This window comes from Nerophis lumbriciformis, linkage group LG16, assembly GCF_033978685.3.
Source record: "Nerophis lumbriciformis linkage group LG16, RoL_Nlum_v2.1, whole genome shotgun sequence".
Lineage (NCBI taxonomy): Eukaryota > Metazoa > Chordata > Actinopteri > Syngnathiformes > Syngnathidae > Nerophis > Nerophis lumbriciformis.
This window is the reverse complement of record NC_084563.2, coordinates 29,644,599-29,660,740: the sequence shown is the minus strand read 5'-3', so window position 1 is coordinate 29,660,740 and position 16,142 is coordinate 29,644,599. Positions and strand designations below refer to the sequence as shown.

The following is a 16,142-nucleotide window of genomic DNA, read 5'->3' as shown; positions in this document are numbered from 1 at the left end:
GGTGTCCATATGTGCACTTGGCACCAGGACACCCTAGGCCGCAGTTCCATGATCGACTTTGTAGTTGTGTCATCGGATTTGCGGCCTCATGTTTTGGACACTCGGGTGAAAAGAGGGGCGGAGCTTTCTACCGGTCACCACCTGGTGGTGAGTTGGCTGCGATGGTGGGGGAGGATGCCGGACAGACCTGGCAGGCCCAAACACATTGTGAGGGTTTGCTGGGAACGTCTGGCAGAGTCTCCTGTCAGAGAGAGTTTCAATTCCCACCTCCGGAAGAACTTTGAACATGTCACGAGGGAGGTGCTGGACATTGAGTCCGAATGGACCATGTTCCGCGCCTCTATTGTCGAGGCGGCTGATTGGAGCTGTGGCCGCAAGGTAGTTGGTGCTTGTCGTGGCGGTAATCCTAGAACCCGTTGGTGGACACCGGCGGTGAGGGATGCCGTCAAGCTGAAGAAGGAGTCCTATCGGGTTCTTTTGGCTCATAGGACTCCTGAGGCAGCGAACAGGTACCGACAGGCCAAGCGGTGTGCGGCTTCAGCGGTCGCAGAGGCAAAAACTCGGACATGGGAGGAGTTCGGGGAAGCCATGGAAAACGACTTCCGGACGGCTTCGAAGCAATTCTGGACCACCATCCACCGCCTCAGGAAGGGGAAGCAGTGCACTATCAACACCGTGTATGGCGGGGATGGTGTTCTGCTGACCTCGACTGCGGATGTTGTGGATCGGTGGAGGGAATACTTCGAAGACCTCCTCAATCCCACCAACACATCTTCCTATGAGGAAGCAGTGCCTGGGGAGTCTGTGGTGGGCTCTCCTATTTCTGGGGATGAGGTTGCTGAGGTAGTTAAAAAGCTCCTCGGTGGCAAGGCCCCAGGGGTAGATGAGATCCGCCCGGAGTTCCTTAAGGCTCAGGATGCTGTGGGGCTGTCTTGGTTGACAAGACTCTGCAGCATCGCGTGGACATCGGGGGCGGTACCTCTGGATTGGCAGACCGGGGTGGTGGTTCCTCTCTTTAAGAAGGGGAACCGGAGGGTGTGTTCTAACTATCGTGGGATCACACTCCTCAGCCTTCCCGGTAAGGTCTATTCAGGTGTACTGGAGAGGAGGCTACGCCGGATAGTCGAACCTCGGATTCAGGAGGAACAGTGTGGTTTTCGTCCTGGTCGTGGAACTGTGGACCAGCTCTATACTCTCGGCAGGGTACTTGAGGGTGCATGGGAGTTTGCCCAACCAGTCTACATGTGTTTTGTGGACTTGGAGAAGGCATTCGACCGTGTCCCTCGGGAAGTCCTGTGGGGAGTGCTCAGAGAGTATGGGGTAACGGACTGTCTGATTGTGGCGGTCCGCTCCCTGTATGCTCGGTGCCAGAGCTTGGTCCGCATTGCCGGCAGTAAGTCGGACACTTTTCCAGTGAGGGTTGGACTCCGCCAAGGCTGCCCTTTGTCACCGATTCTGTTCATAACTTTTATGGACAGAATTTCTAGGCGCAGTCAAGGCGTTGAGGGGATCTGGTTTGGTGGCTGCAGGATTAGGTCTCTGCTTTTTGCAGATGATGTGGTCCTGATGGCTTCATCTGGCCAGGATCTTCAGCTCTTACTGGATCGGTTCGCAGCCGAGTGTGAAGCGACTGGGATGAGAATCAGCACCTCCAAGTCCGAGTCCATGGTTCTCGCCCGGAAAAGGGTGGAGTGCCATCTCCGGGTTGGGGAGGAGATCTTGCCCCAAGTGGAGGAGTTCAAGTACCTCGGAGTCTTGTTCACGAGTGAGGGAAGAGTGGATCGTGAGATCGACAGGCGGATCGGTGCGGCGTATTCAGTAATGCGGATGCTGTATCGATCCGTTGTGGTGAAGAAGGAGCTGAGCCGGAAGGCAAAGCTCTCAATTTACCGGTCGATCTACGTTCCCATCCTCACCTATGGTCATGAGCTTTGGGTTATGACCGAAAGGACAAGATCACGGGTACAAGCGGCCGAAATGAGTTTCCTCCGCCGGGTGGCGGGGCTCTCCCTTAGAGATAGGGTGAGAAGCTCTGCCATCCGGGGGGAGCTCAAAGTAAAGCCGCTGCTCCTCCACATCGAGAGGAGCCAGATGAGGTGGTTCGGGCATCTGGTCAGAATGCCACCCGAACGCCTCCCTAGGGAGGTGTTTAGGGCACGTCTGACCGGTAGGAGGCCGCGGGGAAGACCCAGGACACGTTGGGAAGACTATGTCTCCCGGCTGGCCTGGGAACGCCTCGGGGTTCCACAGGAAGAGCTGGACAAAGTGGCTGGGGAGAGGGAAGTCTGGGCTTCCCTGCTTAGGTTGCTGCCCCCGCGACCCGACCTCGGATAAGCGGAAGAAGATGGATGGATGGATGGATATAGAACATGCTATACATTTACCAAACAATCTGTCACTCCTAATCGCTAAATCCCATGAAATCTTATACGTCTAGTCTCTTACGTGAATGAGCTAAATAATATTATTTGATATTTTACGGTAATGTGTTAATAATTTCACACATAAGTCGCTCCTGAGTATAAGTCGCACCCCCGGGCCAAACTATGAAAAAAACTGCGACTTATAGTCCGAAAAATATGGTATAAATATGTATGTATATATATATATATATATATATATATATATATATATATATATATATATATATATATATATATATATATATAAATGCATGTCCTTTGGAGCCCCTGCCTCGATAGAAAATAATGTTTGCCTTGGAGCCCTAAAAAGTGAGCCCTCCTTTAAGGCAACACTTGCCTTGAACTTAAAAAGTTAAAATTCGAGGCCTGTATACTGTATATATATATATATATATATATATATATATATATATATATATATATATATATATATATATATATATATATACACCCACACCCACCCCCCGAGTTATTTTTTCTCTCAATGGGGCCCCTTCGTGTCAAAATAATTGCACAGGTCGGAACTCTACGCTATACTGTAGTAAAAATTGTAACATCGGAGGATGCATGTGCATGTACGAGCCAGTCTGCCCCACAACTACAGGGTAGAGAAAAAGAAAGAACTTATTGACTACAGCGCGGACTACAATGGCGGACAGGGTACATCTATACCATATATGGGTGATACGGTGATGTCACAGGTTGTGCAAATAACAAACAGACTGTTTGGAGGAAGTATGAAGGAAGGCAAGATTGTTTTATAAATATCTCCACCATGCCTCCATGCTTTCATTTCACATTTTCGGGACTTATGCAGATCCCAAACACAGAACAGCAGGTACCAATAGGTAAGAAAAGCTGATTTAACATAATAGCGCTCCAGATATGGGTTATCGGCCCCTTTGATTACTAATAATTGATATTGTCCATGAAAAAAAACATATTAGTCGATCTCTAGCATACAGGATATTCTCAAACAAAATGGAAAAAGATGAGGGAAAAATTATATTTTAGTTTTAATATGGTTTCTGTAGGAGGACAAACATGACACAAACCTTCGTAATTGTTAGAAAGCCTGTTAAATATGTTAGCGTTTATGCTTCACTGATGAGGATATTTGGCAAGCGCCGTTTTGTCCTACTAATTTCGGTGGTCCTTGATCTTAACATAGTTTTGTGGACTGTGACGCAACAGTTTGTTTACATGACGCTGCCACAGAAAGACGTGTTTTATGCCACTCCTTTTTGTCTCATTTTGTCCACTAAACGTTTTATGCTGTGTGTGAATGCACAAAGGTGAGCTTTGTTGATGTTATTGACTTGTGTGGAGTGCTAATCAGGCATATTTGGTCACTGCATGACTTCAAGCTAATCAATGCTAACATGCTATTTAGGCTAGCTGTAGGTACATATAGCATCATTATGCCTCGTTTGTAGCTATATTTGAGTTCATTTAATTTCCTTTAGTTATGTCCTCTGTGTATTTAATTTATATTTGCATGTCTAATGACACATTATCTGTATGTCATATTGGCTGCATTTCTGATAGTTGTTTGTGGGCCATGTTGTTCCAGACCACAGCAAACGTTACTATGTTGTTCCAGACCACAGCAAACGTTACCCAGCTTGCAAAGATTGTAATAAACCCATTAGAAGAAGACAGCCTGCTGTTTCCTTTAACATGGACACACACATCTTTGGCCATTCTAAGACAGTCACTTCCAGGAGTTATCTCACCCTCTGAGAAGTTTTACTAATGTTTTCTAATGTTGTAAAAATGTGTAGAATAAATATTACATTTCAACATTTCTGTCATCGAAGATTTGCGACAGCCTGCAACACATAGTCATTTTGATAGTAGGCTAATATAGGCACTTAAAATCATCTTCATTATAACACTTTTAAAGTCATTTTGATAGTAGGCTAATATAGCTTATATAGACACTTACATCATGTGTTGTCTTCAATATAGCACTTATATAAAACTTTTAAAGTCATTTTGATAGTAGGCTAATATAGGCACTTAAATGACGTGTTGCCGTCATTATAACACGTATGTAAGACTTTTAAAGTCATTTTGATAGTAGTCCATTTTGGGTCTTTCAACGTTTTGGGTGGCCGACCCCTGCACATGGCGAATCACTCACAACACTTCTACCACCTGAGCCATACCTACGCTCCAACAATCGTGCAGCCGGCGTAAACGATGAGTAAAATCGCCTTTTCGGACGATTTAAAGCTGACATACATTGAAAGTTGGAGTGCAACCATCTTAACCAGCCTGTACTGTATGCTGGCTGTACCGTGGGAACCCTGACCTATACTCCAGTACAGTAATCCTCATGGCTAAACTTGTTTTTTACACATACAACCCTTTTGGATTAGTCACACTCCATTCTCTTGTTAAGTTTATATATTTAGTGTAGTGTATTATTATATATATTGTAATATATATGACAAAATACATAGAGCTATACTGCCCCTTTATGTCTGTGCCGTCACAACTCCCTCCTGTATACATAACAATTTTGATAGTAGGCACTTACATCATGTGTTGCCTTCATTATAACACTTATATACGGCTTTTACATGTTTGCCTCTCCAGGCAGATTTGCTTTTTGTATTTCTGGTCCAATATGGCTCTTTCAACGTTTTGGGTCGCCGACCCCTGCACATGGCGAATCACTCACAACACTTCTACCACCTGAGCCATCCCTACGCTCCAACGATCGTGCAGCCGGCGTAAACGACGATTTAAAGCTGACATACATTGAAAGTTTGAGTGCAACCATCTTAACCAGCCTGTACTGTATGCTGGCTGTACCGTGGGAACCCTGACCTATACTCCAGTACAGTAATCCTCATGGCTAAACTTGTTTTTTACACATACACCCCTTTTGGATTAGTCACACTCCATTCTCTTGTTTAGTTTATATATTTAGTATTGTGTATTATTATATATATTGTAATATATATAATAAAATACATAGAGCTATACCGCCTCTTTATGTCTGTGCCGTCACAACTCCCTCCTGTATACATAACAATTTTGTGATAGTAGGCACTTACATCATGTGTTGCCTTCATTATTACACTTTTATACGGCTTTTACATTTTTGCGTCTCCAGGCAGATTTGGTTTTTGTATTTCTGGTTCTCTTTCAACGTTTTGGGTCGCCAACCCCTGCACATGGAATCACTCACAACACTTCTACCACCTGAGCCATACCAGCGCTCCAACGGCCGTGTAGCCGGCATAAATGACGAGTCGAATCGCCTTTTCGGACGATTTAAAGCTGACATACATTGAAAGTTGGAGTGCAACCATCTTAACCAGCCTGTACTGTATGCTGGCTGTACCGTGGGAACCCTGACCTATACTCCAGTACAGTAATCCTCATGGCTAAGCTTGTTTTTTCCTCTTCATCGTGCCATTCTGCCCACTTTACAAGGACAGTATGTAAGGATGGTGCGCGTAAAAGGAGGAGAATAAAGCATGTGTGCCACAGGTGTTGGTTATACAACCGGGTAGAGAGCAACCCACATAGCTAGCATAGCATGCTAACTAAGCCTGCTAGCCAAAACTGACTATTTAGCGCACTGACGTCTTCCTTCTTCGCGCCTTTTTTCATTACGTGCGACAAATAGTGTGTTTGTTGGGCTGGCGGGGAGAAAAGGTGAATAATAAAATGTATAAAACTGGCGTCGAGCCCCCTGGGCTGGCTGTCACGCCACAAATGAGTCCCGTCAAAAACAACAGTTTGTGATGAAAAAAGGCGCCGCGTAATGGCGTGAATTAACATTCAGGCGTGATAATAATGGCGTTATTTTTAAACATTTACGCGGCGGATGTAAAAAGCGGGCGCGCGTGCACGACCCGCACACACAACACGGGGCCAGGCAGCCGGACGCGCGCGCGCGGAGGAGAATGTGGGTCACTGGGCCTTGTCGCCCTCCAGCGTGCGGAAACACTCCGCGAGCCGCGGACTACAACATACAACAACAACCAAGAAGGGAGAAAAAAAAACAAGCAGCCTCACCTCGCCGAGTCCTTCGCCCTCGCTTGTGGTGCGGCTCGCTCGGTCGTGGCGTCGCATGGAGCGCGGCGGAGGCGGAGGCGGCGGCGGGGGCCAGGAGGACTCCGGCTCGGGGAGGAAAACAGGAGGCCTACTTCATATTACGACGTACAGTCATGCGCAATGGAGACAGTAGGGCGCACTATTTGGCAAGTACTGTACACAAAAACGAGCCCAGGAGAAGACCAGCTGACCTGGGATCAGCACAAACGTCTCACTTTTTATTTCCAACAACTAAAAGTGCCAATATGTGCTTACTGTACACGCAATATAACCACATGCACATTATCGCACAATGCAACAATTAATGAAATATCGCGCGACAAATGTTTCGTAAAAAAAAAAAGACACAAAGAAGCGACATCTCCTGTTTACAGTATTTTATTATGATATGGGCTTATGCCCGTGCAAGACGGAGGGGTTTCCCCCCTTTTAATTGACATCCAATCACCACCTGTATAGGTGGTGACGTCACAGCTCTGCCTGTATAGAGGTTCCCTCACTTTATTGTCACGCTACTTGATTTTTAGCACTGGCAACCTGGGTGACGTCACCAAGTGGAAGCCTGCCTCCTGCCCGGTGCAGTTTTTTCTCACTAAAAGAGGTGCGGGTCTGGTCCATGACACGGCTTTACTGACACTATAAAATGGACATACCGTAGTACCATCAAAAAGAAGTAGTTGATCAATAATGAGTAATACGACCCCAAAAAGGGACAAGCGGTAGAAAATAGATGCATGGACTACTAGTTAAAAGGGAACAGAATTTTTTTTCATAAAACATTCCTATCATTCACAATCCTTATTCAAGACTAGAAAACATGCTTTTTTTTCTTTTTTTTGTACATTCTAAATCGTAAATAAGCATTAGCAAAAGTCAGCTAACAACAAAGTCAATAGGAGTCAATCTATTTCGCCTATAAAGTGCTCTAAAAAAATGTAAACACCTCATCAGCATTTCATATACAAGCTGTAAGTATATTTTTACCGTAATTTAGTAACATTCATAATAACATGTAATATATACATGATGTAAGTATATATGTAATGTAGTAACATTCATAATGACATGTAATATATACATGATGTAAGTATATATGTCATGTAGTAACATTCATAATAACATGTAATATATATATATATGTATATATATATGATGTAAGTATCTATGTAGTATCTTGTAACATTCATAATAACATGTAATATATACTTAATGTAAGTATATATGTAATGTAGTAACATTCATAATAAAATTTAATATATACATGATGTAAGTATATAGTAACATTCATAATAACATGTAATATATACATGATGTAAGTGTATATATATCATGTAGTAACATTCATAATAACATGTGATATTTAGATATTTTGCTCTTTTTAAGCATAATCAATTTCACAGACGGATCACAACGTTCACTTTCCCTTCAACAACAAGAAGAAGACTACTAATCATGGCAGACTTGATGAGAGTCTACTTTAGGACAAATGATGATCCAGAAACTTCTATTTTTGAGCCTGAATTTAAAGACGATGATCTACAAGTTTTAGTGTGCTGAACAGATGCAGCTTTAGTCAAACACTAAGCATCATGTAGCATTATTACTAAGTGCTAAATAAGATATGCAAACCTAATAAAACAGTCACTTACTGTACAATGTCTGCTATCACTGGGATAAAGACTGATGAGATGTCTGTGTATTCCTGTTTACATGAAGTATTAATCATAATCCTCAAGCAAGTAAAAAAAAATTAAAATAAAAAAACATGTATTTTTGTGTCTTTCTCGTCATCTCCGGGTCTAAGTTGGATGTCAAAGTTGACCAACTTGTAGGTGTATGTCCACAACCTTCTACTATGCAGGTGAGAGGCATGATTTATCATCTAGAATTAACTTTCCCCCACTCAGAGGCCATGCAGAAGCTCAATATGTCAATACGGAGGAAATAAGCTGGTTAGCTTGCTAAAAAATAGTTCCTCTGAGTTAGCACTCATATTAACGATATCACTAATACTTGGTTAATGTATTGTTGGCGCTTTTTTGATGTTTTTTGAGCGCAATAGAGTACTCCTGTTAGCTGCATTGTTAGCCACCTCTTACTGGCTGTATTTTACGACTTAGAATGCATTAAAAAAAACGTGTTCTTATTTTACATAAGGATTATGAATGATAGGCAAAATGTAAAAAAAGTGCGGTTCCATTTAAGTAAATGAATAAATGGTATTAACTGATTATTATTTATTAATTGACATTAATAAACAAAAACATAGATTAGTGAGAATAATGGTATACTAGCAATAAATAAAATATAAAATAACAGAATACAAATGAAGAACCTAAGAAGAGTTTACCATGGTCAAAAAGGTGAGCCTTTTTTTTTCTCTAAATACCAACAGTCTTTGCAGTTCATGCACAGTTGGGGCCATATATAGTTGGGACTAAAAATCATTGCATTTTGCTTTTAAACAGGAATAAAGTTAGCTGGGCAGGTTTTTCTTTTTTTTTGGCACAAACCTCTGCACCTCCCTGAGGTCTATAGTGGCACCTGGAGGCCACTGCATTAGGGCAATTATTACTGTATGCATAGTACAGTGCTCCACTCATCTATTAGATCAATTACACTGTAAGCTAAACACGCAGGAACATATTAAATAATGCAATCATCCGCCCGCGTCCTCTGGAAGTATGCAGCACACTTAAGAAGCATGAGGCAACAATAAAAGTTACAATATACTCTTTATTTTGATGATGGACAGCCGTCTTTGAGTAATAATGAAAGGCAGTGGTTCTCAAAATGCTTTCACCACGTCCCACTCAAAAAACACTTGGCTCTCCATAATGACCCACATTAAAATACAGTAGCATAGTGGGCCTAAGTATTCATTAAAAACACGGGAGAGGTTCTATTAATTAGTAACATTTTTCCCATTGTACATTTTGACTAAATAAAACACTGTACTTTAAACAAGTGATTCTTTGGTTTTCACATTTCAAATAGAGCAGGCGTACAACCATTCTCCTTAAACTTTACATCAGTGTTTCTAATTTATTTGTTTTTATTTTATACATCCGTACAAACCCCTCTATGAGTTGCTGCCACCTCGCTGAAGACTCTTGTATTGTTTTCTCACAAATATCTGGTGGGATACACTGGCGAAGGTTAAACTTCTTCCGAGTCTCTTTCCCTCCAATGCTAAATCTTGGACATATACATGTGTATGTTGACATAAAAATGATTTTCTATTCTCTATCATGTTAATAAGTCCACGACACCGCTGCTTTGACCACTTGTAAACAACAGAGGTTCAAGCTACGAGCTACATCGCTAACGTAATATGTAACTAACTGGTCCATTGCCAAACACAGTAGGCACTGATCCAATTAAAACAATTTTTTTTAGGAAAATCATTCTTTATTTTGCCAAAGGACGGTGACATTGTTGTCTTACATTAGAAGGCTAAGCAAGCTACACAACAAATCGAAAGAACATTGCTGAAAATCATTATTTATTTTGCCAGAGGACAGTGATGTTGTTATCTTACATTAGAAGTCTAAGCAAGCTACACAACAAATCGAGCTAACATTGCTGAAAATCATTTTTTATTTTGCCAAAGGGCAGTGACGTTTTTGTTTTACATTAGAAGGCTAAGCAAGCTACACAACAAATCAAGCTAACATTGCTGAAAATCATTGTTTATTTTGCCGGAGAACGGTGACGTTGTTGTCTTATATTAGAAGGCTAAGCAAGCTACACAACAAATCGAGCTAACATTGCTGAAAATCATTGTTTATTTTGCCGGAGGACGGTGACGTTGTTGTCTTACATTAGAAGGCTAAGCAAGCTACACAACAAATGTCAGGGGTGTCACCACCTCCAAAGTTATGGTACTCCCGTATACTAAAGTAATGTCTGATCATTATCTTATAAAATTCGAAGTTCTGACTCATTGTCAACAAACTAATAATAATAATAACTGCTATAGCAGCCGCAACATTAATGCTGCCACAACGATGACTCTTGCTGACCTACTGCCTTCGGTAATGGCACCATTCCCAAATTATGTCGGCTCTATTGATAACCTCACTAACAACTTTGACAATGCCCTGCGCAAAACCATTGATAGTATAGCACCGCTAAAACAAAAAAGGGCCCCTAAAAGGCGCACCCCATGGTTTACAGAAGAAACCAGAGCTCATAAATTATCATGTAGAAAGTTGGAACGCAAATGGCGCGCGACCAAGCTTGAGGTTTTCCATCAAGCATGGAGTGATAGTTTAATATCGTATAAACGCATGCTTACCTTAGCTAAAGCTAAATATTACTCAAATCTCATCCGCCTCAACAAAAACGACCCTAAATTTTTGTTTAGTACAGTAGCATCGCTAACCCAACAAGGGACTCCTCCCAATAGCTCCACCCACTCGGCAGATGACTTTATGAATTTCTTTAATAAGAAAATTTAACTCATTAGAAAGGAGATTAAAGACAACGCATCCCAGCTACAACTGGGTTCTATGAACACAGATACAACTGTATCTACGACGGATACTGCAATACAAAATAGTCTCTCTCTTTTTGATGAAATAACATTAGAGGAACTATTACAGCGTGTAAGTGGGATAAAACAAACAACATGTTTACTTGACCCACTTCCTGGGAAACTTATCAAGGAGCTTTTTGTATTATTAGGTCCATCAGTGCTAAATATGATAAACTTATCACTTTCCTCTGGCACTGTTCCCCTAGCATTCAAGAAAGCGGTTATTCATCCTCTGCTCAAAAGACCTAACCTCGATCCTGACCTCATGGTAAACTACCGACCGGTGTCCCACCTTCCCTTTATTTCGAAAATCCTCGAAAAAATGGTCGCACAGCAGCTAAATGAACACTTAGTGTCCAACAATCTCTGTGAATCTTTTCAATCCGGTTTCAGGGCAAATCACTCTACGGAGACAGCCCTCGCAAAAATGACTAATGATCTACTGCTAACGATGGATTCTGATGCGTCATCTATGTTGCTGCTTCTTGATCTTAGCGCTGCTTTCGATACCGTCGATCATAATATTTTATTAGAGCGTATCAAAACACGTATTGGTATGTCAGACTTAGCTTTGTCGTGGTTTAACTCTTATCTTACTGACAGGATGCAATGCGTCTCCCATAATAATGTGACCTCGGACTATGTTAAGGTAACGTGCGGAGTTCCTCAGGGTTCGGTTCTTGGCCCTGCACTCTTTAGCATTTACATGCTGCCGCTAGGCGACATCATACGCAAATACGGTGTTAGCTTTCATTGTTATGCTGATGACACCCAACTCTACATGCCCCTAAAGCTGACCAACACGCCGGATTGTAGTCAGCTGGAGGCGTGCCTTAATGAAATTAAACAATGGATGTCCGCTAACTTCTTGCAACTCAACGCCAAGAAAACGGAAATGCTGATTATCGGTCCTGCTAAACACCGACATTTATTTAATAATACCACCTTAACATTTGACAACTAAACAATTACACAAGGCGAATCAGTAAAGAATCTGGGTATTATTTTCGACCCAACTCTCTCCTTTGAGTCACACATTAAGAGTGTTACTAAAACGGCCTTCTTTCATCTCCGTAATATCGCTAAAATTCATTCCATTTTGTCCACTAGCGACGCTGAGATCATTATTCATGCGTTCGTTACGTCTCGTCTCGACTACTGTAACGTATTATTTTCGGGCCTCCCTATGTCTAGCATTAAAAGATTACAGTTGGTACAAAATGCGGCTGCTAGACTTTTGACAAGAACAAGAAAGTTTGATCATATTACGCCTATACTGGCTCACCTGCACTGGCTTCCTGTGCACTTAAGATGTGACTTTAAGGTTTTACTACTTACGTATAAAATACTACACGGTCTAGCTCCGTCCTATCTTGTCGATTGCATTGTACCATATGTCCCGGCAAGAAATTTGCGTTCAAAGAACTCCGGCTTATTAGTGATTCCCAGAGCCCAAAAAAAGTCTGCGGGCTATAGAGCGTTTTCTATTCGGGCTCCAGTACTATGGAATGCCCTCCCGGTAACAATTAGAGATGCTACCTCAGTAGAAGCATTTAAGTCCCATCTTAAAACTCATTTGTATACTCTAGCCTTTAAATAGTCCCCCTGTTAGACCAGTTGATCTGCCGTTTCTTTTCTTTTCTCCTCTGCTCCCCTTTTCCTTGAGGTGGGGGGGGCACAGGTCCGGTGGCCATGGATGAAGTGCTGGCTGTCCAGAGTCGGGACCCGGGGTGGACCGCTCGCCTGTGCATCGGCTGGGAACATCTCTGCGCTGCTGACCCGTCTCCGCTCGGGATGGTGTCCTGCTGGCCCCACTATGGACTGGACTCTTACTATTATGTTGGATCCACTATGGACTGGACTCTCACAATATTATGTCAGACCCACTCGACATCCATTGCTTTCGGTCTCCCCTACAGGGGGGGGGTTACCCACATATGCGGTCCTCTCCAAGGTTTCTCATAGTCATTCACATCGACGTCCCACTGGGGTGAGTTTTTCCTTGCCCTTATGTGGGCTTTGTACCGAGGATGTCGTTGTGGCTTGTGCAGCCCTTTGAGACACTTGTGATTTAGGGCTATATAAATAAAGATTGATTGATTGAAATTGAGCTAATATTGCTGACACATTATTCACACATTTCTAACCCACTCTTGTTAATAACCGTTTAATTTTCTCCTCTCTTGCCATTAACAGTAGGCACCGACTCCGCCATCAAAAGTAGTTTTTCAAACTTGAAAAGATTAGTTTTTTGTTGACTGGCTGACCGGTTGCATTTGAGAAAACTCGGCAGCCCTTCTCGGAGTACTTAAATTGTACCACAATTCACCCAGAGAGTGACTGAGCCCCCATAAACTCTTCCTCCTCTTGCCCACCTTTACCCAACCCATTTTAGCTGAGTTTTTCAGGTTCTTTTGTCAATAATAAAGTACATTTACTTTATTTCTCCCTTTTCTGTTGACTTGATTAGTTTATTTATCTTACATTATTAAGCTTCTATCATACACTGTCACGTTATTACCACAATTTTAGGTGTGTGTATTTGTATGTGTAATCATTTTTCCATTTTTTATTTCATGTCTGTTAAAAGGTTGACATAATTTGTGAAGTCTCCGGGCCAACAAGTTTACGCCTGTCGGTAAATTTGCTCACTTTAAAACTGGCGGCCCTCTACCTCCTTTGTGGAGACACGGTGATAACTTTGGGTGTGAACTGCCTTGTTTGTAAAGAAAATTTAAATAAAAAGATTTGTACTTTTTTTTTTTTATCCATCTTTATTTTGCTGAAAACAGTGATGCTATTGTCACAGTAGAAGGCGAAGCTACCTACACAACAAGTCAAGCTAAACATTGCTAATGTATCATTCACACAATTTTAGCCTACTGGTATTACTTACTGTTCCATTGTCTCCTTCATGGCTATAAATAGTAGGCATCAAGCCCGCCATTAAAAGTAGTTTTTCAGAACATTTTGTGAAAGTTTGTGGGTGATGCAGGACTCTTTGCACACACTTGGATCGACTTATTTACGGTTAAACTTTGGGTGTGAACTGCCTTGTTTGTAAAGAAAATTCAAATAAAAAATGTGTGCTTTTTTTTTTTTTAATCCATCATTATATTGTCACAGTAGAAGGCTAAGCTAGCTACACAACAAGTCGAGCTAAACATCGTTAATGTATCATTCACACAATTCTTACCTACTGGTATTATTTACTGTTCCATTGTCTCCTTCATGGCCATAAATAGTAGGCATTGAGCCCGCCATTAAAAGTCGTTTTTCAGAAAATTTTGTGAAGGTTTGTGGGTGAAGCAGGACTCTTTGTTAAAAGTTAAAAGTAAGGCACTTTTTACTTCCGATGAGGCTGAAAGTTAGTGTAGTGACTTGTGCTGTTAAATAACATTTCTTTCATTGGGTTTCATCGTGGACATGATCTAGTGGCACAGCCGGTTTTACATAAATTAAAAATGGCTGACTCGTGCAAGCATGTTTGGGTAAATGTCTACCATATATGAATAATCTGCTGACGTCACATAGGGCAGCGAAGAAAATTCCAAACGGACCATTTGGAGGAAGTATGAATGAAGGAAAGATTGTTCTATAGATATCTCCATCATGCCTCCAATGGTTTTAATCGAAAAAAACGGTTCTTCTTCAGAATTGGTTCCCAGTGTATCAACTCCTTGGAACGACTTGCCATTTGTTCCAAATGATTCCCTTAACAATTTGTGCGGGCGGGAATGACGTCATTACGCAACGTGCGTTGTGACGAATGTCACCGAGCAGTGACTAAGTTTGTAGTCGAAAGCTTGCAACCATTTCACACAGTGCTCCTGATTTTCGGTAGGTGAATGTTCAATTGTAGTCAGAGAAAAGTTGCATGTTTTCCGGCAACCATATTTAATATTATACAGATGGAACTCAAAAATGTAGACTATGGTGTAAAAGTTCAATGACATCAACTTCAAATGTGAAACTAACACGTGATATTAACTCATTACATACAAAGTGAGATATGTCAAGACTTTATTTCTTATCATTTTGATCATCATGTCTTACAGTTTTTGAAACCTTGATATTTTCTGAGATTTTTCAATAGGGCTTGAAAGTGTGACGTGAAATCGCAATGCATCTAGGGGTGTAACGGTACACAAAAATTTCGGTTCAGTACGTACCTCGGTTCAGAGGTCACGGTTCGGTTCATTTTTGGTACAGTAAGAAAACAACAAAATATAAATTTTTTGGCTATTTATTTACCAAATGTGTAAACAATGGCTTTATCCTTTTAACATTGGGAACACTATAATAATTCTGCCCACATTAATCAACATTAAACTGCCTCAAGTTGTTGCTCAGATTAAATAAAATGACAACACTTTTCTTCTACATATAAAAAGTGCAACATTAAACAGTTTCAAGTCAACTCATCATGCTTCATTTATTACATTTGGGAAGCCTGTAGTTGATTTTTATTATGTAAATGTTATATATTTATCAACATGTGATAGCAGGGACCCTGCCATTCAAAACTAGGCTGCTGCATTACTAATGATTAATGTAACTATAGCTGAAAAAATAGTACAATAGCAATAGGAGAGACTACACACACGCACACACACACACACACGCACCGCAAAATGAGCTAACGTTACGCTAAAAGCTAATTAGCCTTCACCTCAAGCCAGGACTGCGAGCGAGCTGAGCTGCAGTATACGTTTCTAGAAGGTCAACGGGCTCATAGTGATGTTACTAGTAGTTGACTGGGAGGTGTTTATTATAACCTGGGGAGCAGTGACGTGCAGTCACTAGAGGCAGGTGAGGCAATGGAAAGAAAAAAAATGTAAAAAGAAAAAAATATATATTAAATTGTTAAATGTATCCAGTGATTATACTATAAAGTTATTTTCCATTTAACTTCACCAGTTTTAGATTATTTTTATTCAAAATCGCTGAATTTTCACATTTGCCGTTCAAATACTGAGAAGAGACGGTGCGGTGAACAGCAGCCAGTTGAGGCACGTCACTCAGTGCCTCAACATGGACGGACTCGGCTAACTGCTGGCCTGCTGTGCAGTGAGACTGTATTGCTATATGAATTATATTAT

At 41.5% G+C, this 16,142-nt stretch overlaps 1 protein-coding gene across 6 annotated transcripts in view; it reads right to left on the bottom strand.

The window, feature by feature from the left end:
• clockb (clock circadian regulator b) overlaps window positions 1–6,624 on the bottom strand; it is a 74,081-nt gene extending 67,457 nt beyond the window's left edge. For 5 of the 6 annotated variants that reach the window (XM_061976934.2, XM_061976935.2, XM_061976933.2 and 2 more), the window contains exon 1: window positions 6,462–6,624. The gene's annotated coding sequence lies outside the window, so the exon portion shown is untranslated. The remainder of the gene's footprint in view (window positions 1–6,461) is intronic. The other variant, XM_061976936.2, reaches the window with a different exon arrangement.
• Window positions 6,625–16,142: the final 9,518 nt, after the last annotated feature.